Source organism: Vulpes lagopus, chromosome 12 (genome assembly GCF_018345385.1).
Source record: "Vulpes lagopus strain Blue_001 chromosome 12, ASM1834538v1, whole genome shotgun sequence".
NCBI classification, from domain to species: Eukaryota; Metazoa; Chordata; class Mammalia; order Carnivora; family Canidae; genus Vulpes; species Vulpes lagopus.
This window is the reverse complement of record NC_054835.1, coordinates 45521655-45549462: the sequence shown is the minus strand read 5'-3', so window position 1 is coordinate 45549462 and position 27808 is coordinate 45521655. Positions and strand designations below refer to the sequence as shown.

The 27808-nt window shown below is 34.8% G+C and overlaps 1 protein-coding gene across 10 annotated transcripts in view; it reads right to left on the bottom strand.

Annotated features, from left to right (window-relative positions):
* The window catches only part of TANC2 (tetratricopeptide repeat, ankyrin repeat and coiled-coil containing 2), a 362852-nt gene that overhangs the window by 193167 nt on the left and 141877 nt on the right, over nucleotides 1–27808 (bottom strand). For 2 of the 10 annotated variants that reach the window (XM_041724739.1, XM_041724740.1), the window contains exon 1: nucleotides 13464–14481. The exons of the other annotated variants lie outside the window; for them this stretch is intronic. The gene's annotated coding sequence lies outside the window, so the exon portion shown is untranslated. Of the gene's footprint in view, nucleotides 1–13463; nucleotides 14482–27808 lie in introns of those variants that run through there. 10 annotated transcript variants of the gene reach the window in all.

Genomic DNA, 27808 nt, shown 5'->3' with positions numbered 1-27808 from the left:
TGTAATGTAACTGTGAATAGTAAACATTACCAGTAAGTCACTTTTATCTTATTCTCAAATAAATAACAGAACTTATATATATATATGTGTGTGTGTGTGTGTGTGTGTGTGTATATATACACACATATATATTTTTTAAGATTTTATTTATTTATTCATGAGAGACACAGAGAGGCTCTTGAGACACAGGCAGAGGGAGAAGCAGGCTCCCCATGGGAAGCCTCATGTGGGACTTGAACCCAGAACCCCAAGATCACAACCTGAGCCCAAGGCAGACACTCACCCATCGAGCAAACCCAGGCACCCCATAACAGAACTTTCAAAGACCAAGTTATAGTAACATTTTCATAGCACAATCTGTATTACGAGGTGTACTAAAATGGAATAAGTATCCACTTAAAAATTATATTAATCTCTAGATAATTGAAAAAAAAACACAGGGTAGAGAGAATGAAAAAGACAGAAAAATAAATGTATCACTTTTCCCAACAGTCCTGCCTTTTTTAAGCTTCTAATGTTTGGTTCTTTTCCTTTCTTTGACACAAGAAAGAATAAAATCAGCTACGTGAAAATAGGCCATCCTGAGGAACTCATTAAGAAAGAACTGCCAAAACTTCAGCTTTAAGAGGCTTACTGGAGTCTAACAAATGGCAATGGTAATGTCACCTCAGTCTCTATTACTCCTATGGAAATACTGATATATGTTTCTTTTCTATGGAAAATCTGGCCAATCCACTTACTCCTTACCAATCCTAATGTAAAGCAGGCTCAAGTAATTAAGAGCTTTGAAGTTCTTCCCTACAAGGAAAGTCAATCGTACCGCCAACCTGATGTGTAACCCTGGCAAAGAGTAGTTTTGTTGTCCCCAAAACTATATCCAGGCCGTTCCAACTACAGAGAGAATAGCCAAGCAGCCTAACACACATAGGATAGCATTTTGTTCTAGATATAATACAAAGGTACCTACTGCCTGCAAAAAAGAGTTCCTCTTCCAATTGATCCCAAAAGCAAGTGGTGTGTAATTCTATTTGAGACAGTCTGGTGAAAGAAGCTAGGGTGTCTAGCTAAGTAAATGTCAACTTCAGCATGTGTCAGAATCACTTAGAGGGCTTGTTAAAACACGGATTGGTGGACTCCAACCTCAGAGTTTGTGATACAGTAGTTTGGTGTGGGGCCTTAGAATCTGCACTTCTAAAAAGTTTCCAGGTAATGCTCGTGGTGCCAGTCTATAGACCATCCTCTAAGCTCACTAATCCAGATGATCTCCAATTCCTTCAGAATGTAAGAGCTATGAAATAACATCATATAAAAAGTCTTAAAAGTAAGTTGTTTACACTTGATTTGAACATCCATTAATCCTGGATATTTTATCAGTCCTATGACGAAGCCAATTCACACACAAATCCACACAACTGATGCAAAGAGAAAAAACAAAGAAATTTGGTTTGAAAAAGTAATGATGATGTGATATTTAGTAAGAGATATAAGTTTTATCCTCCCTTCCTTTTTTTTTTAATTTTTTTATTTATTTATGATAGACAGAGAGAGAGAGGCAGAGACACAGGCAGAGGGAGAAGCAGGCTCCATGCACCGGGAGCCCGACGTGGGATTCGATCCCGGGTCTCCAGGATCGCGCCCTGGGCCAAAGGCAGGCGCCAAACCGCTGCGCCACCCCAGGGATCCCCTCTCCCTTCCTTTTTATCATGAGGTGAAGCAACTGTTCAAAAAGAAAAACCAGGGCAGCTCTGGTGGCTCAGCGGTTTAGCGCCGCCTTCAGCCCAGGGCATGGTCCTGGAGACCCAGGATCAAGTCCCACATCAGGCTCCCTGCATGGAGCCTGCTTCTTCCTCTGCCTGTGTCTCTCTCTGCCTCTCTCTCTGTGTCTCTCATGAATAAATAATAAAATCTTTAAAAAAAACCAACAAAAACAACCATTCTACAAAGGAACCTGAAATTTTCCTTTTCCCCTTTCTTTTTCCCTGACAGCTTTTTCTAAAATATATGTTTTATTTAAATTCAATTAATTAACATAGAGTGTATTATTAGTTTCAGAGGTAGAGTTCAATGATTCATCAGTCTTATATAATATCCAGTGCTCATTACATCGTGTGCCCTCCTTAATGTCTATCACCCAGTTACCTCATACCCTCAGCTTTTATTTTATGTACCCTCGACCATTATAGCCACAGACTTTCTTCTTAATCTAGATCTCTATTATGACCAATTTTTATTTTTATTTATTTATTTTTTTTAATTTTTTTTATTTATTTATGATAGTCACAGAGAGAGAGAGAGAGAGGCAGAGACACAGGCAGAGGGAGAAGCAGGCTCCATGCACCGGGAGCCCGACGTGGGATTCAATCCCGGGTCTCCAGGATCGCGCCCTGGGCCAAAGGCAGACGCTAAACCGCTGCGCCACCCAGGGATCCCCCAATGACCAATTTTTAATCTGCCTATTATATAGCACTAATTACATTCTTCTTGTTTTTAAACATTTTACTTTATCAAACCATGCTGTGAGCTAAAAAAAAAAAAGCACTGTGGAGAATCGGTCTTCTATTCCTACTGCTATAACACAACATATTCCAAAGCATTTTGGTTAGAGCTATTTTCTTTTAAGTAAATTCTTTTTCATCACAATTCTTGAAAAACCTTTCCTGGATTTTTAATTTCTAGTCAGTATTTTGTGTCTTCTGATCTGCTCTATGTTTCTCAATTTTAATCACCTGAAGCTTATTCTTCATTGATGTTGTCTGAATCTTATAAACTCTGCTATATTCATTTTCCCACTAATGTGAAGGAATAAAGTTAATGTTTTGTTTTCAGATTTCTGAAAAATAAACTGATTATTAATTATTTATAGATTTTAGTGGTGTTTGTGCATATCAATGTAAGCTGCACTGAGGTGTGTGTATATATATATATATATATTACAAGTGGTTCTGAATTTAGTGTTTTAATATAATTTCAAGTGTACTACATCAGCACTTTAAATTCTCAAGGAAGCCTCATGGCAGAAAAACGAATTTTGCTCTTAATAAAGATATGTAGAATTGCTTGGTAATAATACCCCTAAGAAAACATTTTATTATTATATAGATTCAATTATAAGTTAGATTAGGCCATGCCCCCTGAATTGTAAGCAGTAAATTAACAGATTTATAAAGTACTTGTCAAGTATGGACTTCTTTTAAGAAAAGAATTAACAGGGCAGCCTGGGTGGCTCAGCAGTTTAGTGCTGCCTTTGGCCCAGGGCCTGGGACCCTGGGGACCTGGGATCGAGTCCCACGTCGGGCTCCCCGTGAGGAGCCTGCTTCTCCCTCTGCCTGTGTCTCTGCCTCTCTTTCTCTCTGTGTCTCTCATGAATAAATAAAACCTTAAAAAAAAAAAAAGAATTAACAAAACAGCTAACAAAATATAATAAATCTTTTACAGCACTAATTAATGAGAAAAATATTTGGTTACGATGAAAAAATAATTCTCTTTAATACTGAAGGAGAAATATAAATAGCTTTCTAGATTTTATTTCCTATTTTGTAATTGTGTAGATGTCAATTACTATAAGGGAAATAGAAGATGGTAACTATAATTTATTTTTTCAATTTAATTGGACTTAAAACAAGTAGATACAACACTAACTCTCTTGTTGCTAGCTGCTGCTATGTGTTTCTGTACATAGGTCTACCTCAGATTTAGTAGTTTTATCACTTATTTTCCTATGAGCTTTCAAAATCAATTACACTTAATAATAAAGATCATTGAAAAGTGTGTATGTAAAAAAAAAAAAAAGAAAGAAAAGTGTGTATGTGAGCATATACTAATGGTCTAAGCATAGGTATTACATGGTGCTCACTATATAAAATGTCAGGCATTTTACATACATTGTTTGCTCATCTTCATAACATTCTTATGAGGCAGTTACTCTTATTACGTACATTTCATAAACAATGAAATTGAAATTAGAAGAGTATGAATAACTTGTAAAAAGTCCACAGCTGATGAGTGGTAATGCTGGAAACGGAACTTTGTATGTTTGACTATAAAGTCCAGGAACTTAACTACTTCTGTAAACTACCTTAAAGTATGCACTTCTACCGAAAGGAACAGAATATTCTTTTTACATAGCTCTCTATTTTGACTTATGGCATTTAGGCTCAAAGGATAGGGGTGACGTTTTACTAAGCACAAATCCCCACTCACAGTTAAATGTGGGCCTAAGTCCTATACAGATAAGACCAGAATTCACAGGTCTGTTCCACACTAATTTTTGGCTCTTCTCATGATTCTCCCAAATGTGGTCAGAGCTATTGAAATATATAATGGTAATATATACTAGAAGTCCTCTGATCCTACAGTGATAGGAACTAGTAGCTGATCAGTTTAAAAAAATTTTTTGAACAAACTATTTGCAAACAATATATATATATATATATATATATATATATGAAACTTTAACTTAAAATATAAATGTACATTTATTCACCAAACTTCTGATGTAAAGCCAAGGCCTTTCTGTTTGAACATGAATTATAGTTTTTCTTTCTGGCATAAACTATGCTAAAATGTTTAATGTATACATTTTCTTTAAAATAAAACAAATTTAGGGGCGCCTGGGTGGTTTAGTGGTTGAGCGTGTGCCTTTGGCTCAGGTTGTGATCCCAGAGTCCTGGGACTGAGTCCCACATCAGGCTCCCCGCAGGGAGCCTACTTCTCTCCCTGTGTCTATGTCTCCATCACTCTGTGTCTCTCATGAACAAGTAAATAAAATCTTTAAAAAAAATTAAAAAACAAAATAAAACAAATTTAGACAACCTTATTAGTACAGATGAATTTTTAAAGTATTTTTAATTGAATAAATTTGACATGTAACACTGTATAAATTTAAAGTTTCTAGTGTGTTATTGATACATTTATATATTCTGATTGTTGATGTAGCAATATTTGTCACATAATTAATCTATTATTGTTGATATTCGTTATACTATGCATTAGATATCTATGGCGTATTTACCACTCTTTACACGTTTGTACTCTTAAACACCATCAATCTTATCCCCCTCAGCATTTTTACCCAAATTCATTAAGGCACTTTTTTAAGCAAATTACCTTTGCTGACATTTTAATTGATTTTTTCCAAGTCTTTTAATATAGTTTTCCAGAAATAGTACCCTTATAAATGTCCTCTTTGTTGCATTTATTGTTTTTAATTTTATTTATTTATTCATGAGAGACAGAGAGAGAGAGAGAGAGAGAGAGAGAGAGAAAGAGAAAGAGAAAGAGGCAGGGACACAGGCAGAGGGAGAAGCAAGCTCCACGCAGGGAGCCGGACATGGGACTCGATCCCAGGTCTCCAGGATCACGCTCTGGACTGAAGGTGGCGCTAAACCGCTGAGCTACCAGGGCTGTCCCTCTTTGTTGCATTTATATCTCATTAGTTAATATATATAAGACTTAGTTATATGATCATAATAAGAAGTACAATGGCATTAATTTAACTGCCTCTCAATAAGTACATGTCACCATAGGATAACAGAAGTACGTGGGTAAATCAGAAGGTAGCCAACTGGTTTGTAATATCCACCTTATCCCAACAGTCAAGGGGTGTCAAAAAAGGAATGGAGAATATTAATTAATCATGCAAGTGGTTAAGAGAAGGTTATTAATAAAGCTTCTCCTGTTACTAGCAGAGCTAACACATCTTGCTTAGAGCACAGTTAAATGTAGAATGCAGATGAGAATGTAAGACTGGACTCAGAATCCTAACTGAACATCCTCAGATATCAAAATGCCTCCAAGGCAACAATTTATCAAGATTTAGATTTGGAAATAAAACACAGAGTATAAAATCCTGTCAATCTACTATGGTGACTGATGAGAGCCAGTGTCCATATTTAAAAGGACAGAGATGACCTCAACAGTGATGGAATAGGAAATGAATACATGAAAAGATTTCCATAAAAGGGAGTTACTGACATTCTACAGACTATATTCTTTTTTTTTTTTTTTTTACATTTTTGCTTAAATTCCAATTAGTTAACATACAGTACAATATTAGTTTCACATGTACTATTTAGTGATTCAACACTTCCAAACAATACCTGGTGCTCTACTAACTATATTCACAACAATAAACTATTTGAGAAGCAAAGTGTCAAAAGCAATACTAGAAATATAAATATAAAACAAAACTACTTCAGATAGTTAACATTAACCAAAAAAAAAAAAAAAGTCTTTTAAAAATCCAAGGCATAATTTAGGAAAAATTATATAATTAAAATAAAAATAAAATTAAGTTAGAAGAGGTAGCTCATAGTTTAGAATCTAAGCTAAACAGATTAGATACTAACATAGCTCTAAAGACTGTTCATTAAGGCAAGGATTTATCCCCAGAAAGAGGAAGAGCAGAAAATATCAGAAATTTGGTATAATAAGGAGAATTACACAACAAAAGAGAAGACCTAGTGGTGAGGGGGAAAAAAAAAAACCCAGTAATTTTTAACCTCAGCTTTGCCAAACTAAACGTGACCTTTTCTGGTACTTAAAAATGAGAGATTTAGAACTGTAGCATGCCCCCTGCCTTGAACTTAAGTAAGCTGACCTCATACATCAGAGCAACTTTTCAATAGGAAGTTCTTAAACCCGGTCAAAATTGGCATAAAGAATGCTATTTCTTCTTTTCTAGGCACTATAAGAACTTCAGAGAATCCTGAGAATCAGGGTGAGGAGGAAGACCCTGAGTTGTCATACTTATTCTAACCTCAGTTTATAAGTGTTTACCATCATCCATCTGCTGAATAAACAAAATGGTAGGTCAGGCACTTTCAAGACTTCACTTAAAACCTTAGTGAGCAAAAGCATATTACATTATACAAGGGTTATCTGCTTTGGCCTGCTTTGCTGAAAGTATTCAAGCTAAGAATGTTATTGAAGCGCTATGTAAGGTCAGAATGTTTTGTGATTTATTCAACAAATGTGTACTGAACATCTACTATGAATATCTGTTGTATTCTAGGCATTGTGCTAAAGACTGGGAATATAATAATAAAGAAGATACCGTTTCTGCCTTTTAAGGAAACAAGCCCTAAATTACATACATACTAAATCATAATAAAAGTTAACAATGATTGGGCAATTTTGATCTGAAATTGTACAAAGTATTTTACTCATTTAGTCCTCACAACAACTGTATGAAGTAGATATTATTATTACCTATTTTTTTATAGATGAGGAAACTGAGGCACAGGGAGGTTCAATTACTTGCCCAAGGATACAAAACTAATGAATGTCAGTCAGGATTCAAATCCAAGCAGTCTGGTAACAGAGTCCACAAACTATGTTTTATAGCCTTTTATGCTAATCTATACTACTAAATAATTAAAACTTCTATCTCTCATAAATGCTAACATCAAAAGCCAACTCTGTACCGAATGTACAATTTTACCATGATTCTAAGCTTCTCATTATATATTAAAATGACAATATATTTGTTTGTTCAGACTTTTGGGATAGGAGGTTCTTTCAAAGAGAAGGAAAACATTTATCAATTGTTTTAGTTTGAACATGAAACTAATTTCTACTGGAAGTAACATAAATTCACACTGAAATATTCTGAACATTAGTGATTACTTTAACAGTGTTCCAGAGAAAAAGCCCATACTAGCACCCACCACTACAGACAGCAAGATGTTTTCTAAATCCAAGCATGCTCTAAACCTTCTGATCAGAGCTTTAACTACTCTCCAATCACTTTAATGACCTAATTAGAAACAGTAAAAAGTTTCCCTTATTACCAAAGGAAAAACTGGAAAAGTAAAGAAAGGTACAGGGAGAAATAAATGGGGTGTTGGAATCGCCAATAAAGTAATATCATCATCAATTATTTCTACTGAGTAACTTACTATGTACTAAAGGCTGTTTAAAGCATTTGCTTGTAAAAACACATCTAATCCTTACAAACCCTATGGGGACTGTTGTACTTACTTCACAGATGAGGGAAATGAAACAGATAGGTTATAGAACATATCCAGTATCACAAAGCTAGTAAGTGGCAGAATGTGAACTACTACACCATACTGCAGAATTAACGTAAAATAGTCATCTTGCTTTAACTATGTTAAAATAAAAATGGGAAATTCACTGGGGTGATGTTAAATGAAGAGAAACTTATTTTATCTTCAAGAGTCTCGAAGAGTCCTTTTTGCAACTATATATTATAGACACCAGAATAACAACTAGAACTCCAAGAAGCATATTTGGCTGTGCATTTTTCATTAGATGCTTTCTTCTCCCATCTCCACTCCCACCTGTTTTAGGGTAGCTTCTATCCCTTTCTCCTCTTCAAAGAAAGATAATACAATTATTTGTCTAATGCAGATCACTACAGCTAAGAGTCTGGACCACAGTTTCAGAAAACAAAAAGCTGAATCACTTAACTACAATAGATTGATGGTCCCATATGAATTTGTATTCTTGACCTCTAAGTGAATTTGAAAATGGTGATTAAATGTTCTCTAGAAACCCCCTCAAACTTCAGCTTCCGTAATACCTCCGTGGTTCTCCCAGGATCTTTCAGACTGCTCCTTATTCATCTCATCTTTTTTTTTTTTTTTTAAGATTTTACTTATTTATTTATTTATGAGAGAGAGAGGCAGAGACATAGGCAGAGGGAGAAGCAGGCTTCATACCGGGAGCCTGACGCAGGACTCAATCCAGGGACTCCAGGATCGCGCCCTGGACCAAAGGCAGGCACCAAACCGCTAAGCCACCCAGGGATCCCCTTATCTGTCTTTTAAGATGGATTTTCCCATAAGTGGATATTCCTTAAGATTTACTTCTTGACCCGTGAGAGTAGGTACTGAAGTTAGAGAAAGACCTCAGTTGGAATCCTGATCTCTTATGCTTAAATTACTTAATGGTTAACCTGCTTAGGTTTTTTTTTTTCCCCTTTATCTATAAAATCAGGGCCATAATAATTTAAACTGCTACAGAAAAAAAAATCAAATAAATTAAGGTGAAATGTCTAGTAAATGCTCATGAAATACTGTTTTCCCACGTTTTCTGTTTATATGTTCTACTTTCATTTTCAAGAGATTTTTTTTACCTACTCTAACAGTTTTAACTACTCTCTATAACTTACAAATTTATATCTTAAAACCTTTTTTAAGTGTTGGAATCACAATTTCTACTCATACCCTGCAGTCACCTTGAACTCACTCAAAGTGCCTCATTCTTCCAGAATCAGTTGTCTTAGTCCCTCTATTCCTATTGATGAGGTCATCAAGTCCCATTCTTAAAGACTTGTCATCACCTTTAACAAACCTCCCACATTCCTGGATCTTAGAACTGGTCAGTCACCAATATCTTTATTTCTTAAAGCCTTTCTCTCCTTGTTCCTTTCCCACTGCTACCATCTTAGCTTACCATCACCCTAAAGGCCTCTTCAATGTGGTCCTAATATCCTCTTCCATAGCATCCTTCATGAAATCCTCATTCCAGACAAACTTACTTGTCTAACAGTTGATTGTGTCCTATACACTCTTGTTTCAAGTATTTATTCAAGTCACTTTCTCATTCCATTTGCTAATCCACATGACCATCTTTCCTCCCGTTAAAAAACAACAACAACAACAAAAAAACTAATCTCTAACATATTAAAGCACAATTTTGGGGGAGGAATAGGAGTAAAATGTCACTCTTCCATAATCTTCTGCAGTGCAGAAATGATTCCTGCCAAACTTTGTTCTGTACAGTTACCAATTCTTCTTTCCTTTTTTTTTTTTTAAATATTTTTAATTTTTTTTCAACTTATTTATTTATGATAGTCAGAGAGAGAGAGAGAGAGAGAGAGAGAGGCAGAGACACAGGCAGAGGGAGAAGCAGGCTCCATGCACCAGAAGCCCGAGGTGGGATTCGATCCCAGGTTTCCAGGATCGCGCCCTGGGCCAAAGGCAGGTGCCAAACCGCTGCGCCACCCAGGGATCCCCTCTTCTTTCCTTCTGAATAACATAACTTCCTTCAGTCATTTATTTCCCTAAGTATGCTCCTTGGAACACTTACTTGTCATGATTTTGCTGGACTTGTGTAAGAAAAAAAAGGATCTGTTGTCAAAATAAGCTTGAGAGGTGCAAGATTAAACAGGTAAATAGGTCCCTTTATTGCAGGACTTCTCACAGCTTTAAAAATGCTAAACTATTAGTTTCTCCATTATCATTTTCCTTTATTTCTGGCTTGAAGGTTCCTTTCTCATCTCACTACCGCTTGACCTAGCTCCATACCACCACTCATTCCTTTGAACTAAGTAAGTTTTCAGCTTTAACCAGATTTATTTTTCATCCCTGTCTGTTGATTCTCAATCTATTTCTTCAGAAATACATGCTTATTTTATTTCACGATCTTTATTTCCTAAAAATGATACCCAGACCAAGAGATCTAAGTAGTATGTTTTACATTTAGAAATCCATAGAGACAGGAAGTAGTATGTTGGGACATGCACATTAATAGGAAGAAATGTAGCATGTTTTCCTGAAAAGTGAGTTTATGACATTTTTGGAAAATATTTTCTATGATAAAAAATGTAGAATGTACACTATTTTAAAAGGAAAAAAAAAGGAGTTTCAGGAAATTTCCACATTTGCTTTTGCTTGTTTTTAAAGATTTATCTATTTATTTTTAGAGATAGAGAACAAGCAGGACAGGTAGAGGGAGAGGGAGAGAAAATCCCCTGAGCATGTGGCCGAATGGTCCAATCTCAAATCCAATCTCACCACCCTGAGACTACAACCTGAGCTGAAACCAAGATGCTCAAACAACTATGCCACCCAGGCAACCCTCCACATTTGCTTTTGGATGCCCTTCAAGCTACATCCCGCACCCCCCTGATATGCATTCAAATTCCTCTGTCTTAAAGCCACTCCCAAGGAAAAGCCCAAGAACCACTGAAGTAGGTCAATGGAGAGGAAAGTAGAGAAGAGAATTACTTAGAAAATGTTTTCTTTGTGTTAAGTCCTATACTGAATCCTTTACATATATTATCTTTCTCAATGTCTGCAATGACACTGCAAAAAGGCATTATTTCATTCATTGTATAGAAAGGAGACTTCGGAGACGTTAATATGTCCTAAGGTGCAACACTGACAAGTGGTTAAAAGGTTTTACTAGATAATGTGAAGTGATAATGAAGACATGTTTATCACAGAAATACTATGACTGTTGATTCCCATAATAATAAAATAACTAGGAATCATTCTTTTAAAATAACCGCCAATGTGAGATTTTAAGTTTTAATGTAGATCTGGACATAAATGAAGCACCTATTCCTTGTAAAACCTTATTAGTGGTACTAACGAATATTCACAAGTGTTATTTGAATGACATGTTTAAGTTTTAGTCAGTAGAAATTAGGGAAGAAACTTAAGCCTTTTATATTTATAAATTTTATATATTAGTTATTTACTAGCACATTTCTTCCCAAATAAAAGCAATGCCTACTATCAATTAGGATTTTAGGCAGCTGTTATATGAATAATACTGAAAAGATGTTGGGACGCCTGGGTGGCTCAGTGGTTGAGTCCTTTGGCTCAGGGCATGATCCTGGGTCCAGGGATTGAGTCCCATATTGGGCTCCCTGTGAGGAGCCTGCTTCTCCTTCTGCTTCTACCTCTGTGTCTCTCATGAATAAATAAATAAATAAAATCTTTAAAAAAAAATACTGAAAAGATATCAAAGGATTTCAGAAACTAAACCTGAAGATTTTGAAACTGAGGGGTTAAACTATAAATCCAAAGCGTGAGGTTTAATTTTTTTTCATAGCATGCCGCCAGTTAAATCTGTAATTTTAATCTTTATATACTGAAAAAAACAGATGGCTCTTACAGATGATATATAGATTCACCAAATTAACTTATTGCAGAATCCCTCAAAGTAGGGAGCTTCAAGGGTATATTTTAATTTAGACAATATACAAACGAACAAATATGCTTATATACAACCTCTCTGGAATGTACCCATTGGGCAAGGCCTCAAATACAAAAACATCACAGGATATGCCAAGAAAGATTACTTTAAAATAAATAAATATGTTATTAAAAATACTATCTTTGTTTTAAAAAAAAAGTGGTCAAGTTAATCTTTGTTATTATTAATAGGAATTATGGTTTCAGAGATAATACAATACAAAATCTTTTGTATTTATACGTTTGTAAGGAGTCAAAAGAGTATCAACTTACAATGTACAAGTTACTAAATATACATATAATTTAAAATTCCTATTTTCTTACAAGGCAATGGTTAAGGTGTGAATATTCAATTTACTTTATTAATTACAGGCTTTCAAATAAATGTAAAATCCTTTCATTAAAGACAGATATAACAGTAAGTATAAGTGATTAGTACTTTTATTATTCTTTAATATATCAATTCTCCCTATTTAAAGGTTTCTTAAACATTGGGCAAAGTCATATGTGTAGGCCAATAGGCAAAAATTTCAAAAATGGAAGAAGGAATATAAATCAAAATGAAGTAACAACAAAGAACCAAAAATCTTTTTCCCCCCTTAATTGTGCAAATTAAAGGAACACAGTTATTTCCCTATAGTATATCTTGTGTGAACAACGTGCATTTAAGAAGAGTAATTCAGGAAGATAACTAACTGAAAGTATAAGCCCAGATGAAATGCCTTTTTCTTTTGTGAGGCAGCTGAACATTAGTTTAAATATTCTAATTTTGAAAAACCAAAGTTCCTACTTTTAGTACATTTCTAAGTTACCATGGTTAGCTGAAGAACTAAAAAGAGAAAATAATTAAGAGCCAGAAAAGAGATCCGAGTCTTATGAGAAGATTCAATCTATAAATCCAATTTACCTTAAATTGATAATTACTAAATGGTCTAAAAACACAGGAATGTTAAATAATTTACTTTTCTCAATTGGGAAAATAGACAATATAAATCAACATAACTAGCAAGTAATGTCAAGTTTAAAAAAAAATTCCTTAAACTGTGCAAGAACATCCATTTGTAAGCACCCCATTAATGAAATAAGGAAGATATGATTTATTAAGGAAGCAGGCTTAAACAATTCTAGGTTCTCATACTGTTACTTTTTTTTTTTTTAATGTATTTCACTTATAAGGATACTGCAGTAAGAAGTAGAAATCTATTCTGGAATCACGATCTAACAAAAAAAGCAACCTAACTGTCACATTTACACTAAAAAATTAGTATCTTTCTTCACAACGAAATATTTTTTAAAATATGAAGCTATTTTAAAAGATTCATATATACACAGAGTAAAATAACACACAATTAAAAATTAAATAAATGTGCCTAATAATATTTCTTAATGGCTTCCCTAAAAACTAAGTGTCAAATTCTCTTAGGTTGCGTTTCTTTTTTTTACAAATCTCAAAGTAGGCCTTAGAGTTCAGAAATCCACGTAACACACAAATACTCTACTCATCATACTCACAGGCTTTAGTTTTTCTTCCTCATTAGTCAATACTATATAGGCTTTTCTCCTGGAAACCTGAAAGGCTTCTTCTTACTCAATGGTCATGATGTTATCAGATCTGACGTCAGTAATGATCCACACTTTAATCTTCTCCAGCCAGCTCTTCACACTGCCCAGAACTTACTGTGCGTTACAGGTGATACTTCTTACAGCAGATGTTGATTACAGTCCCAAAGCACAAGTGATGCTCCCAAAGGAGCTTAGAACCCCTAACAACATCACCTGCTTCTTTTTATATCCAGAGATGCAACATGATATTTGTTTTGAACAGCTAAGGATTTCAAGAAAGATTACACAGACGAGCTCTTTTCATGAGATTGCCTGACAGAAGCTTATCCTTTCAGAATACTGCAGCAAATATAGATTGTATGATTACCTTAGGAAAAAAAAGAAATATTTTTATATAATTTTTCTCTATGGCGCAGTTTAGTTTACCCTTGTTAAAGCAAACTGCTGGAAAAACTGGTTCTTAGGTTTCTAATGGCGCAGCATTAACATAGTGAATGATTCACGGATGTTCTTAACATTCAGGAGTATCACGGAAGGCTAGCAATGCAGCCCAGGTCCAGAGCTGATGAATGGTGCAGTGCTGCTGTTGTCATAGCAACCGAGAGGAAAAAAAAAAAAAGCAGCGCCATATAAGGAACAGTGACATGGATTCTGGGAACAATTTATATTAAAAAGCTGTAAGCTCTTCATGCCTTAAAGCTATAAATTCCTCTCTTACTAATTCCTCCTCAGATTTTTCTGTTCTGAATTCCTAAACCAGAAGTGTGTAAATAAATATTGCAAAATACAGTAACTAAGTAAATTAACAACAACAACAAAAAAAACACACACACACATACCGAGGTAACTAAAAAGATTAATAACACTTTAGCAAGCTAAGACATACTTGTGGTAGCTTCATAATTTATTGGGTTAAATGGTAAAATTAGACAGTGACAAGTAAAAAACTGTCAAGAATGTGATAGCAGAAAATTTATTTTTAAACGCTTAGAGATATTAAAAACCAGACTAAATGTCTTTTATTCAGATGGTAAGCTTCAGATACACCAAACCTAGATAACCATCAATTGACTGATATAGTAAAAATGATATTAATTTCAAAGATAGGCAAACTACCTGCTGTATTCCTTCTAGAAGTAGAAAGATTCAAAAGACATTAACTTCCCTGAAAATGCCCATAGCCTTTACTTATGATCAAGGAAATTCCTTGTGTCAATCACTGTGAGACAGGGTTACTGTCCCACCCCATGCTTCTGAAGGCCTTTCTTTCCCTACTGGCCCTAGAGAACCTTTCTCATGTCAGTTTCTCCTGTGAGAATCCAGGAATCCAGAAGAAGCCCTACCCTTCTTGTAGACAGCAAGACAGTGTCAAAAAAAGAATCATGGGAGAAGAGAAAACTAGGAAAAGTGTCAATGCATGAATTGAGCAGTGGTTATGGTACTCTCCTTGAGGTACTCCAGATGTAGCTCTGAGCCAAGTTTCATTAGGCTTGCTGGAAGCATGATCCACTGGTGCTATCTATTTAGATAAGGCAATTCTACATGAAATCGTTCTGTGTTATATCGATGTATGCTTCCTTCCTAGCACAGCGTATTTAATGAAATGTTAAGATACGAATAAAGCAAAAAACAATTAGGTAAATCATTTATTGCAATATTCTCTTATGTGGGTAGCACTGGGACTATTATAATAATTCTGGTATAACTATATATTTGTTAGGTATGGATTTATGATACTTTAATCTTCATAAATGATGACAACCTCAGTACAATGTGAATGAAAAGGACTGCAATTTAATAGAAAGGACACACCCTTGACTTGTCTTCAGATTGTAGTTGTAATAATGGCTTAGTTGATTATGAGACATAACCCTGGTAAGTCACTTAATTCCAATCCTCAAACTCATCAGCAGTAAAATCTGAGTAATAACATATCTTCTACTTCTTCCTAAAGAAACTGTAGAAATAAAATAATGTAAAGTCTTGAAATTCTAAAAATCTGTTATCTTATTTAAAAATACCTAATTAAGCAAAACAGTGAAGACAAAAAGGGAAAATAGATTTCCATAGAAGTCAACAGACAGAAAATGTCCCCTAAGAAAAAATATATTTCAGGCTAGTTTTTTATGTTTGATTGAATGTATGGTCTCATTGCAATGCACGTATTTGTTGCAAGGAGCCATTTCATTTTAAGATTACTGTAAACAGAGATGCTGTGGACTAATGTTAACAGATTACTTAAGATAATTATGTTAAAGTAATTAATATTCCACTACCCCAATACGATTTCTTCATGTCTTTAGAAAATTATAACTTGGAAATAAAGAATAAGCAATTTTGATAGGATGATAATACTAAACAACGTGCAAAGAAATTCTTTCAAATTACTTTCAACTAGTTTTTATCTCACATAACAGAAAACTGTAGGACAAACTTAAAAATAAGCATTTATCTTAGATTTTAAAATTCCAAAGACAGTATATCTCAAATTCTGTTTCCTTGATAACCTCTTCTCTCTAGTAGTTTTAAAATCAAATATTGTCTTGCCCAATGGTTATTTTTGAGGCAAATTCTCTTTAGTTGTTACTTTTAGACTACCAAGAACTCGATACCTTTAGAAAAAAGAGGGCAAGTCCATGTCTGTCCCAAATCAAGCTGAGCTGATACACATTAAAAGGATTCCAAAATAATTTTGTAAAAAAAAAAAAAAAAGTGAAATTTGAGAAATAATCATTTTTCCACCAACATTCATTTTATCATTGTTTATGCCTCTAAAGGAGCTGATTGGGAAGTGGACATGGTTGAGATACTTTAAGAAACAAAATACATAGGTTTCATTTTGCTTTTATAAAAGAGGGTTTCATTTAAAGGGAGAGATTGATTTAAGGTGCTACTTGGCTATTAATTTTTAATTTCCCTTATACTTAATTTAGGTAAACCATTCTAAAACTTATAAAGAGTTTTATATTATTTGTATTCTTTTTTAAATCTTCCCTCTTTATAAGCTTCCTCTAAGGAGTAAATATCAGCGCTAAATTCTGCAGCATTTAAAGGTAGGGTAATACTTATGAAGAGGTGAGTATATGAAATCCTCTTTCTCACAGAAGTAAGAAATAGCCATCCTACTTGTTATAGCAATTCAGGCTTTGGTCAGATTTCTTTCTTTTTTTCAGGTAGGTTCCACGCCCTGCATGGAGCTTAACACAGGGCTTGAACTCATGACCCTGAAGTCAAGACCTGAGTTGAGATCAAGAGTTGGATTGCTTAACCAACTGGGTCACTTAGGCACCCTTTCCAATCACTGGCCAGATTTCTAATTTCCTTTCCTAGGAACGACTACCGCTTCAGATTAGAACTACAGTTTGCAACAGCAGAGTGGTGACTAAGCAAAGAGAAAGAAATATATTCCTAAACACCATATAATGTGGCCTCTACACATAAGATAACTATTCATCTGGTGGGTAATAAAAGAGTAAGATAAACTGTCAGGTTGGACATATCAAGAAGCAGCATTTGTTTAATGGATGCCATGAATGGTATTTAAAAGATATCTGAAAAAAAAAAATAAAAAAAATAAAAGATATCTGAGAATTATTTTCATTATATACAGTTTTTACTTGATATGTTGACTCTATTACCTAACCCCTGAGTAAAATTTCCCAAATGTGTGATGCTACTTCTAAATTATAATCTCAACATTTGAAAAAGATCATTTCATGGCAGGTGGCTCTTTCAGAATTTTTTTATTGATTAGTAGAACATAAAAGACCATACTGAGCTATAAGATATACATATCAAACCTCTGTCCTCTCACTTTACTTAATTCACTAAGTGAACTTGTGAAATTCACTAAATGATATAAATATATTTATATGTAATTTTTAAATTTAATCCTTTTAGAAGCCAGAAATATTGACGTTAAGCAGAAAGGAAGGAAAACACAGATGTTGAATCAACTCTGATATATATCAGAACACTGTTCATTATGTCATCTAAACAAAACCAAACCATTCATACACATAGACAATTCCAAAATGGTCATATTTCTTATTTTTAATGTAGCCAGTGACATGAAAGAAAAGATGACAATAAGATGATATATTTATAATAAAAAAAATGTCCTTTGGAACATTCTGCCCTCTGCTGTTTAAAATGTTCATCAGAGAGGGAGTACTTTGTCAAGCTGTATGTTTATTACTTTTGTGGGCTAAATCCATCAATTTGGGCACATAATTTTCTATAATGAGAAAAAAACATGGTTGAGTATTATAAGTTCTGTTATTATAATGGCAACATATATTCTGGGCTGAGCCTTCTATTATCCCATACTATAATTTACTTCCTGTTTGGAGAGTCACTAAGAGCATGGATATTTACCTTTTGCCTTTTACAGTGCTTTGTGACTGAGAAGTATGACTGATGACCAATACTATTCAGTATTTACATTCAACATTTGACAGTTTTTGAACTGCTTACATTCCACAGCAGGTAGGCAGATAAACAAGTAAGAAAAAAGGGTCAATTAAGCATAAACTTAAGACTTTCTAGGAACTGTGGCATAAAACTGTGGTGAGTTTTCTGGGGAAGATAACAGAAAGTATGGACAATAATTTTTTTTCCTGTATTTTTTCCTGTAACGTCTATGGTATTTGCCACATTTAAAAGTGATATCTGGGACACCTGGCTGGCTCAGCTATAGTGTGCAACTCTTGATCTCAGGGTTGTGAGTTTGAGCCCCATGTTGGGTGTAGAGTATAGAGATTACTTAAAAATAAAATCTTAAAAAAAAAAATGAAAGTGATACACAACTTTTAGAACCACCACATATCAGATAAAAAGGATGTCAGAGATTATTAAACCAAGTGATTGCCAACCTTTCCACCCTATTAGGATTCCTTTTATTATTTTCTCCATTTATACAGACTTAACAGTTTGAAAGATTTTATGTATCAAAAATTTTATTTATTAAACAAAGAGACAATAACCATTAACTGAAGTTTCAAATAAATACGAACTGATCACAATAACGTGCTATCATTTCATCCAAAGCAAAGTAAGCTAGCCCATGTAATTTTATGATAAGTAAACATGTATTTTCTTTGAGGCTTTTTTAAATATTGAGGATTATATGCAGAATATGATACTGAATGTTACAGAGCTCAATGGTGGTAGGGATAATGATATTTAAAAAGTAAGTAATTGGGGTGCCTTGGTGGTTCAGTCAGTCACATATCCAACTCTTGATTTCAGCTCAGGTCATGATCTCAGGGTCCTGGGATGAGGCCCCACCTTAGGCTCCACACTGACTGGGGACTCTGCTTGGGATTCTGTCTCTCCCTCCCCCTCTTCTTCTGCCCCTCCCCATACTGTGCTAAATAATAAAATCTTTCAAAATACATAAAAAGTAACTGTCAATGCATACTGACATCTTATAACAGTAGGGGCTAGGCACACAGAGAAATTCTACAAACATTTCTGTATTCCTCTCAGCCCTACGGCATTATTATAATTACTGTACATATGAGGAAATAAAAGTTCAAAAAGTGTTCATCTATTCAGGTATACAATTTACAAATGAATGAGCATGGAATTTTAACCTCTTTGTCCAAGAGAACCTGGCTCTTGACCAGTATGGCACTATCAGTTCTTTAGGGCCTAGAGTTCTGAGTGTTAATTCTGCCATTTTATAGATACATCTATACCTCTATTCCATAAAGATCTGTCGAAAACATTACTTTACGGTGTGTTGTCCTTGTTAAACATCTTTCCTGATGTTGGCCACCTGCCCTCCTAGAACTCTGCCTGTCATCTGCTCCTAGATTCCCTTCCCTTGGATTAACAGGCTCCATCCCCTTCCTGTGACACACAATTATTTATTGTTGATCACCCTAGTATTTAGGGTCTGATAGGTCTTCACTTAGTGATAGCTACCAGACTGCATCTTACTGAATTGCTTCCTCCACCCCAGATCTTAGGCGTCCCTGGTGTGACCCTCCTGTGGGCCACCACTCTAACAGGAATGCTGGATAAAGTCAAATTTTCACTTCATATTTTAGGCAACAGATTTCTTTTAAAAAAATGCAGAGAAAAGAAGCTATGAGCCAATGATTGGTAATTTCGTTCTAAGAGGAAATATAGCTTAAGGGTACAGATTAAAAATTAATAAGTAATTTATACAATCACAAATGTATGGAAAAATATAAATAAATAAATATGGACATACCAGGAATTTTCTGATAAAGACAGATTTGTGTCCAAAAAAGAAACATACAAAGAGACAAGGACATAATCAAAGATGAAGAGTGGAAAACCCTCTAACTATATTGTCAAGGAAGAACAGAGCCCAAGCTGAGAAGAGCTATGTTGCTAAAACAGCATAAAGGATTGTTTGGATATTGTTAGAATAAAAAGATGGACAAGGAAAGGCCAGATCCAGTGCATGAGAAAGAGAACCAAAGAAATGATTCTGTTATAAGCTTCCACTTATGAATCAGCTGCTATGAGCTAAACTATATGTTCTTGACATACATATTATTCAATCCATACAATACCCTGTGAGGCAGAATTTAAAAAAAATAGTAATAATACAGATAAGCAAACTTATTAAGAGTAAATAAGTGACTTGCCCAAGTCATACAGCTAATGGGTAGCAGAGCCAGGGCTTGAATTCAAGTATAACTGACTCCAAAGTTTGCCATGTTTAACAACATCCTACCTCCACTCATAGAACAATTAATTACTCAACCCTCAATTTCCTTTAATCTTCCCCATCAAGGAAAATATATCTAAACCAGAAAGGGTAGAATAAATATTGTTAAGAATTACTGAAGTTGTAAGTTATGACTTATGAAGATAAGTTATAAAAAAACATATACTCAAAATCCAGGCCCACACAATTGACATTTGAGTTCTAAAAGAACTTGAGAATAGGAATATTCTAAAAGAACATGAGAATAGGGGGATCCCTGGGTGGCACAGCGGTTTGGCGCCTGCCTTTGGCCCAGGGCGCGATCCTGGAGACCCGGGATCGAGCCCCACGTCGGGCTCCCTGCATGGAGCCTACTTCTCCCTCTGCCTGTGTCTCTGCCTCTCTCTCTCTCTCTGTGTGACTATCATGAATAAATAAATAAAATCTTTAAAAAAAAAAAAAAAGAACATGAGAATAGGAACATAAAAATACTAATAGCAGTCTTTGCAAAACCATACAGAAAACTAGGAGGGCTATAGGACTAGACAGTGGCAAAATATGGATATGAGACAGTTTCTATAAAATCTTTACAAAGGGAGAAACACTAAGAGACAGTAAGGGATCAAAAGGAAAAGTAATTTCAAAATAACCTCATGTCCATTTTGATACAGAACATGAGGGAAAAACACAGATGTAGTGTCATCTTGATATTGGACAGGTCTTAAATAAAGTTCTGTAAGCTAAAGAAAGGCCAATCTGAGAGTTGCTTTCCAGGACATAAAGGACTGCCATGGGAAAGGGGAGGTTCATTTATGTCACACAGCTTAACAGGCAGTACTAGGACTAACGGATGGGAGCAACAGAGGAGATTTCCATCCATGTAAATTAGAATACTGATAGTTAAAACTGTTCAACAAAGGAATAGGCTATGCTACAAAGTCGAAAGTTTATCCTCATTGAAAGTTTTCGCCCAGAAGCTGTTGACTATCCACTAACATTGCTCTGAAAACTAAACATACTCCTATTATGCATAGGGAACACAGTAAATGGTACTATAGTAAAAATTATGGTGACAGATGGTAGCTACAGTTGTGATGAGCACAGTATAATGTAGACTTGTCAAACTGCTATGTTATATACCTGAAACTAATGTAACATTGTGCGTCAACTATATTTTAATTTAAAAAATCGACTATAATTAGAATATTCTGATAATTAAACACATCAAAAATATGAATTGCCAAAATTTTATAATAGAAAAATATTATTAAATATTTGTTAGAAAAAATAACATTCTGTATCTGCAATTTACAAATGAAGGCAAATATAGAAGTAAAAATATGTTACTATTACCTTTGGATGGATGATTTCAAAAGGGCTACTCTTTTTTTTTTCTTTTTTTTAAGATTTTATTTATTTATTCATGATAGACATAGAGAGAGAGAGAGAGAGAGACATAGGCAGAGGGAGAAGCAGGCTCCATGCCGGGAGCCCGACGTAGGACTCAATCTCAGGACTCCAGGATCGCGCCCTGGGCCAAAGGCAGGCACCAAACTGCTGAGCCACCCAGGGATCCCTCTCAAAAGGGCTACTCTTAAAGAAATTCATTTCAGCATTACATTACCACTATCCTAATAATAAATCATTATAAAGTAATTGCTAAAAATAATCTGTACTATGATAGTTTAAAAGTTACTTGAATTATAAAGTAAAATCATCTACAAAACTATATTTGTGCTAATTAGATTGGTAAAAATTACATCAACTTTTAAACTATGAAATACTTCAAATCACCAATAGAAACCAATTATTAATCCCTAAGTACCAGAGCAGCTGTAAGTACATTAAGAATAAAAAAGATTATTACTTATTAGTTAACACCACTCACATCACTGAGAAGATCTACGAGAAATATGAAAAGATTTTAAATTTAAATAGACTAAGTCACCACTGATATATTCATAACAGCTCATAAAGACTCACTGATTGGGTTTTTTTTTTTCCTGAATACCATTCTGATTAGATGTGTTATTCTTCGGGGGGGGGGGGGGGCGGGTGATGGTGCATTCATTCATTAACAGAGTAGAAAAAATGAAACTATTAAGTTCAAGAGCAAAGTGAAGCAGACACTATAAGCTGGTTTACTCAGCCTCTTCCAATTTGTGTTCCTATACTACCATGGTTAGAAAGCCAAAAATCTAGATTTCTCAGATTCCCTTGAGTTAAGGTACAGATATATAGCCTAGGATTTTACCAGTAGGATAGACCTACCCTCTCATGCCTTCTTTTCTTTTCTTTTTTTTTTAAAGATTTTATTTATTTATTCATGAGAGACACAGAGAGAGAAGCAGAGACACAGGCAGAGAGGGAGAAGCAGGCTCCATGCAGGAAGCCCGATGTAGGACTTGATCCCAGGATGCCGGGATCATGACCTGAGCCAAAGGCAGATGTTCAACCGCTGAGCCACCCAGGCATCCCACCTCCCATGCCTTCAATGACAAAGAAAGAGAATGCTGTATGTGGAGAGATTACCTCTCTGGAAATCCCTAAAGTCAAGGCACCTGATTCCTTGGAGGCAACAGAGATAAAGAAGGCAGTGGTGTTCCTTCAGGTATGCAGGGTGGTAGGAGTTTCTGGTTGCATTGTTCAGGCCCTCTTGGAGATTCTGAAAGCTATCATAACCCTTCACTACATGTCTTTCTGTTTAGATAACTGTTTTCTATGATTGAGATCCTAACAAAAACAACTACTAAGAAAAAGAAACTAGAGGGTCAGCTCATTAGCTTACCAGTTAAATTGTACTTCAAAGAACACATAATAGGAATTTTTTATACAGATGAGGCCTACTAATAACCATTTCACAGGAAAATTATAGAAAAACCTTCCTGAGAATTATCCTCATTTGTAGCAGATGCTATAATTTTCCCAGGAAGATTCTATTTTCCTCTAGAAAATATTAGTCCTCAAATGAAACAGAAATACATTGTAGGAGGTAACAATCATTTCAGGAGCTACAAGGAAATGGGAAACAAAGGAGTAGAAAAAGCTCTATTGAAAAGTACCATCACTATTTCTTATAACCTTGCACAGACATGGCTAAGTCAATTCGGCCTCTGAAATATGAGTATCTGGGTCCAGGTATTCCCTTACTCTGCTGAGAGATACCAAAGTAGCATATAAAAAGAACATCCTGGTAAATTCCACAACCAGGTCAACGGACGTGATTTCTTTCTTTCTTTTTTTTTTTTTTAACAGATGTGATTTCTAAGTCCACGTCATTAAGTTCAAACTAGAAGGAGATGAAGAACTGTAATGGTAAAAACAGAGTTGTGAAAGCTGACAAACGAGTATGTGATTAAAGAAGAGAACAGAAAAACTATAATGGTTTGGGTACACGGTGTAGGAGCAAAGTGTTACATTTCCAATAGGTCACCTAAGATATATTAGAGTCTAGTTCAGCTTTTCATGTTCATAGTAACAATTCTTAATCATCAAGAAAAGGTTAAATTCAGCATTTAACTAAACACATTTTTAAAAGAAACTCTTCGAAAATATGTTTTGTTTTGTTCTGGTTTTTTGGGATTTTTTTAGTGAAAAAGACTGAAGAGACAACTCAATATAAGAATAAAACATCTGGGGATCCCTGGGTGGCACAGCGGTTTGGCGCCTGCCTTTGGCCCAGGGCGTGATCCTGGAGACCCGGGATCGAATCCCATGTCGGGCTCCTGGTGCATGGAGCCTGCTTCTCCCTCTGCCTGTGTCTCTGCCTCTCTCTCTCTCTGTGTGACTATCATAAATAAATAAAAATTTAAAAAAAAATAAAAAAAATAAAAAAAAAAGAATAAAACATCTGAAGTAACTCCTCAGGGCAGTATTTCTCAAACTTTAGTGAGCAAAACAGACTGTGAAAAATAGAGATCCTTGAGCTCCAGATTTAATAACACAGAATCCATGAAAGTGTGGCTGATTAGGTAAATTTGGATACTCAAGAATTTATATTTTTCAAAGAAGTCCTCCTGGTATTTCTAATGCAAGGGGTCGAGGGAACCACACAGTGAGAAACACTGTCCATAAGCATTTTACATAGGTAAAGGTTTTACTATATATAGTATTATAGTCACAAATTTGATCTTTCTCTTTTTTTCTATGTGTGTGTATGTGTGTGTGTATGCGTGGGTATTGGAGAAGGTATATAAAATTAGAAGAGAAGTATCAATTATTCAATGTCTATATGCCAGGCTGTGTGTACAGGTATCTTACTTAATTTTAACAGCAACTGTGTGAAGGTAAGTTACCATGTTTTTGTATCAGAAGAAAGCAAAGAAAGCATAAATTAATTAACATACTTTGTACAACACAACCAGAAAGAGGCAATGCTAGGATTCAGCTTAGTTTAGGAGCAAAGCCGATTTATTTCCATTATACTTGTGGTTCTTATATGTGAGGAATGGATGAAGAGTTTCTAAAGGTAGACCTCTGGGCTTTTCGCACTTGTTTCAATTCTACAAAACCACCACTGCGTGTGCGTTCCAACATACCACTCTTCCAAGTGTCAAATTCATTTTCTTTTCTTTTTTTTAAGATTTCATTTATTCACTCTAGAGATGGATAGAGAGAGAGAGAACAGGAGCAGGGGGAGGAGCAGAAGAAGAGGGACAAGCAGGTTCTGTGCTCAGCACAGAGTCCAATGTAGGGCTCTACTCCATGACCCTGAGATCACAACTCATGCTGAAACCAAGAGTCAAATGCTTAACCCACTAAGCCCTCTAGGCACTCCTCATTTGCTTTTTCTATAATAAGGTGTAAGTTTTGTGCGTGAGAAAGTCTCCATAAATAAATCATCTAAACTGATAGAAACAACACCATTTCATAAGAAAAATATAAATAATTTGTTATTTTGGCCCCTTCTCCATTAAGGAACACTGTGGTATTTGCAAACTTTCCATACTAGTGGTTGAAAAAGGGTAGGAAGACAGGACTACTATATTTCAATAAAATATATACAATACTACAGCTGCTATAAATAATCTTACTATAAATACAATACTATAAATAATAGTTCTACTCTATATGAGTGACTTCCATTCAATTATGAAAATAATTAGTAGAATAAAATTATTTTCTTACATACAAATTCTTAGGTTATGTTCTTATAAAATCTAAAAAGAGACTTAATTATATTGCAAATCCAGCATGTGTAAATATCACAAAGGATTCTTTATTTGATAATACATGTTGACTTTTAGTTGTTCAAAATATGCATACTGACAAGGACTCTCTCCTTGACTAAACTTTACTTTATCAAGGCTCTTCTGAGCTCCTTTCTACTGACTAGATCAGCATCAGCAAGGATCCTGGTAAGTCCATTTAGTAAGAATCCTTCCATCCACCTCTGATCACCCTGGCCTATCTAGCAAGAGTCCTGTTAAACTGGTTTTAGCAAAAATCCCCCTATCCTTGATGTCTTCCTCTTAGGAATTTTCCATCCACCTTGCTGCCCACCTCACCTTGATCCTTGGCTTATAAGTCCTTAGCTTTCTTTACTATATTTAGCATTGAGCCCAGGTCTGCACTAAGGTCTCTTTTCTCCATTGCAATAGTTTCTGAATATTAACTACTGGGCAGCTCTGATTTTTACAATACTGACTAAGGAAAACTGAAATTATCTAAATTGAATTAAGTAACAACCCCTTAACATTCTCTACTTTTGGTCTGGAAGACTACAGGGACAGTAAGGGAAGTAAGGGCCCTCTTTTCTCTACTCCTGCCACTGAGTAAACCCTGGAATTTTAAACAGCATAATCTTTAACCCATAAAACTAGAGAATTTGAATTAGAAACAGTAATGAGGTCCAGACCTAGTTTAATTAGTACTATCATTCCAAAGAGCTTAAAAGTCTTCATATACATTTTCTCATTTAACCTTAAAAAAAAAACAGATTCTGGGGCTCCAGACTTAATGAGACAGAATCTCCGATGTGAAGTTGATTAGGTAAACCTGGATACTTAGGGATATGCATTTTTGAAAGAACTTCTAGTATTTCTAATGTGAGTGGTCTAGGGACCACACAGTAATATATTTGGTAAGATACTTTATCCATATGGAAATTAAAATAGAAATATTTAACATTAGCAATGATGGAGCTTAGACTATCATATATATCTACTATATTTTTTAATCTAATAAAATTCACTAATAGATCTTGAATTCTAATATTTTTCCTAAAATTGCAGTATTTACTCATGCTACAGAATCATGAGTACATTGCAATAAATCAGCTACAAAGACTAACATAATCTCTGTGGTCTTGTATTTTTAAATTGGCTTTTCAATAATTTTATCAAGACTGTGTTTCTATTTTATCCAAGACAATAAATGAGAAGAAAAGTAACATTTATTCAATGTATTATATTGTAAGTTTAAGAAATCTTATTCAATCGTCACAGGAACCTTGAATTTTTTTTCTAACGATAAAATTCACTAAAGTATATCTTGAATTCGAGTGCTTCCAAAAACTGCAAGTAAATTATCATGTGAAAAATGTACCATAAGTACACTAAAATATATCAGAATATGTAGGCTAATATCACATAAGGCTGTTTTTTTTTTTTTTTAAGATTTTTTTTTTTTTTTTTATTCATGAGAGACCCAGAGAGAAAGAGAGGCAGAGACACAGGCAGAAGGAGAAGCAGGCTCCATGCAGAGAGCAGGACGCAGGACTCAATCCCGGGTCTCCAGGATCAGGCCCTGGGCTGAAGGCAGCGCCAAACCGCCGAGCCACCCGGGCTGCCATAAGGCTGTTTTTAATGTCAAAATAGCTTTAAATCTTTTCCCCAGGATGTCTCATAAACAAGTCAATGATTCCCTTATAGCAGGGAAGAAAGGGAAAATCTCCCTTTTTATCCATGATGAAAATAATATTTTGGCCACAGTTAGCATCTAAAGTAACTAGGCTGCAGTATGATCAGATGAGATATTAGGATTTATTTACCATCTAAATTGTACAACCACATAGTCATTCCAATCTATGTAGCAAATACTTTTTAAATCAGGTCAAAAAAAATTTCCCAAACTAGATAATACTAGAACTCATATTTAACATAGCTGATAGAAAGTCATTCAAATTTCTTTTAGAATTATAATAAATGTGGCTAACATTTATTGACTACTTATTCTTTGTCAGACACTGTCTTATGAGCTTTATATGTGCCAAATCATCCAATGCTTGTAATAGTCCAATAAAATTTCTGTCAAGGAGTATGTATGTTACAATTTTTAAAAAAGATTTTATTTGAGAGAGAGAGAGAGTGTGTGTGTGCACCCAACCTGAGCTAAAATTAAGAGAGGCTTAACCAACTCTACATATTCTGATATATTTTAGTGTACTTATGGTACATTTTTCACATGATAATTTACTTGCAGTTTTTGGAAGCACTCGAATTCAAGATATACTTTAGTGAATTTTATCGTTAGAAAAAAATTCAAGGTTCTTGTGACGATTGAATAAGATTTCTTAAACTTACAATATAATACATTGAATAAATGTTACTTTTCTTCTCATTTATTGTCTTGGATAAAATAGAAACACAGTCTTGATAAAATTATT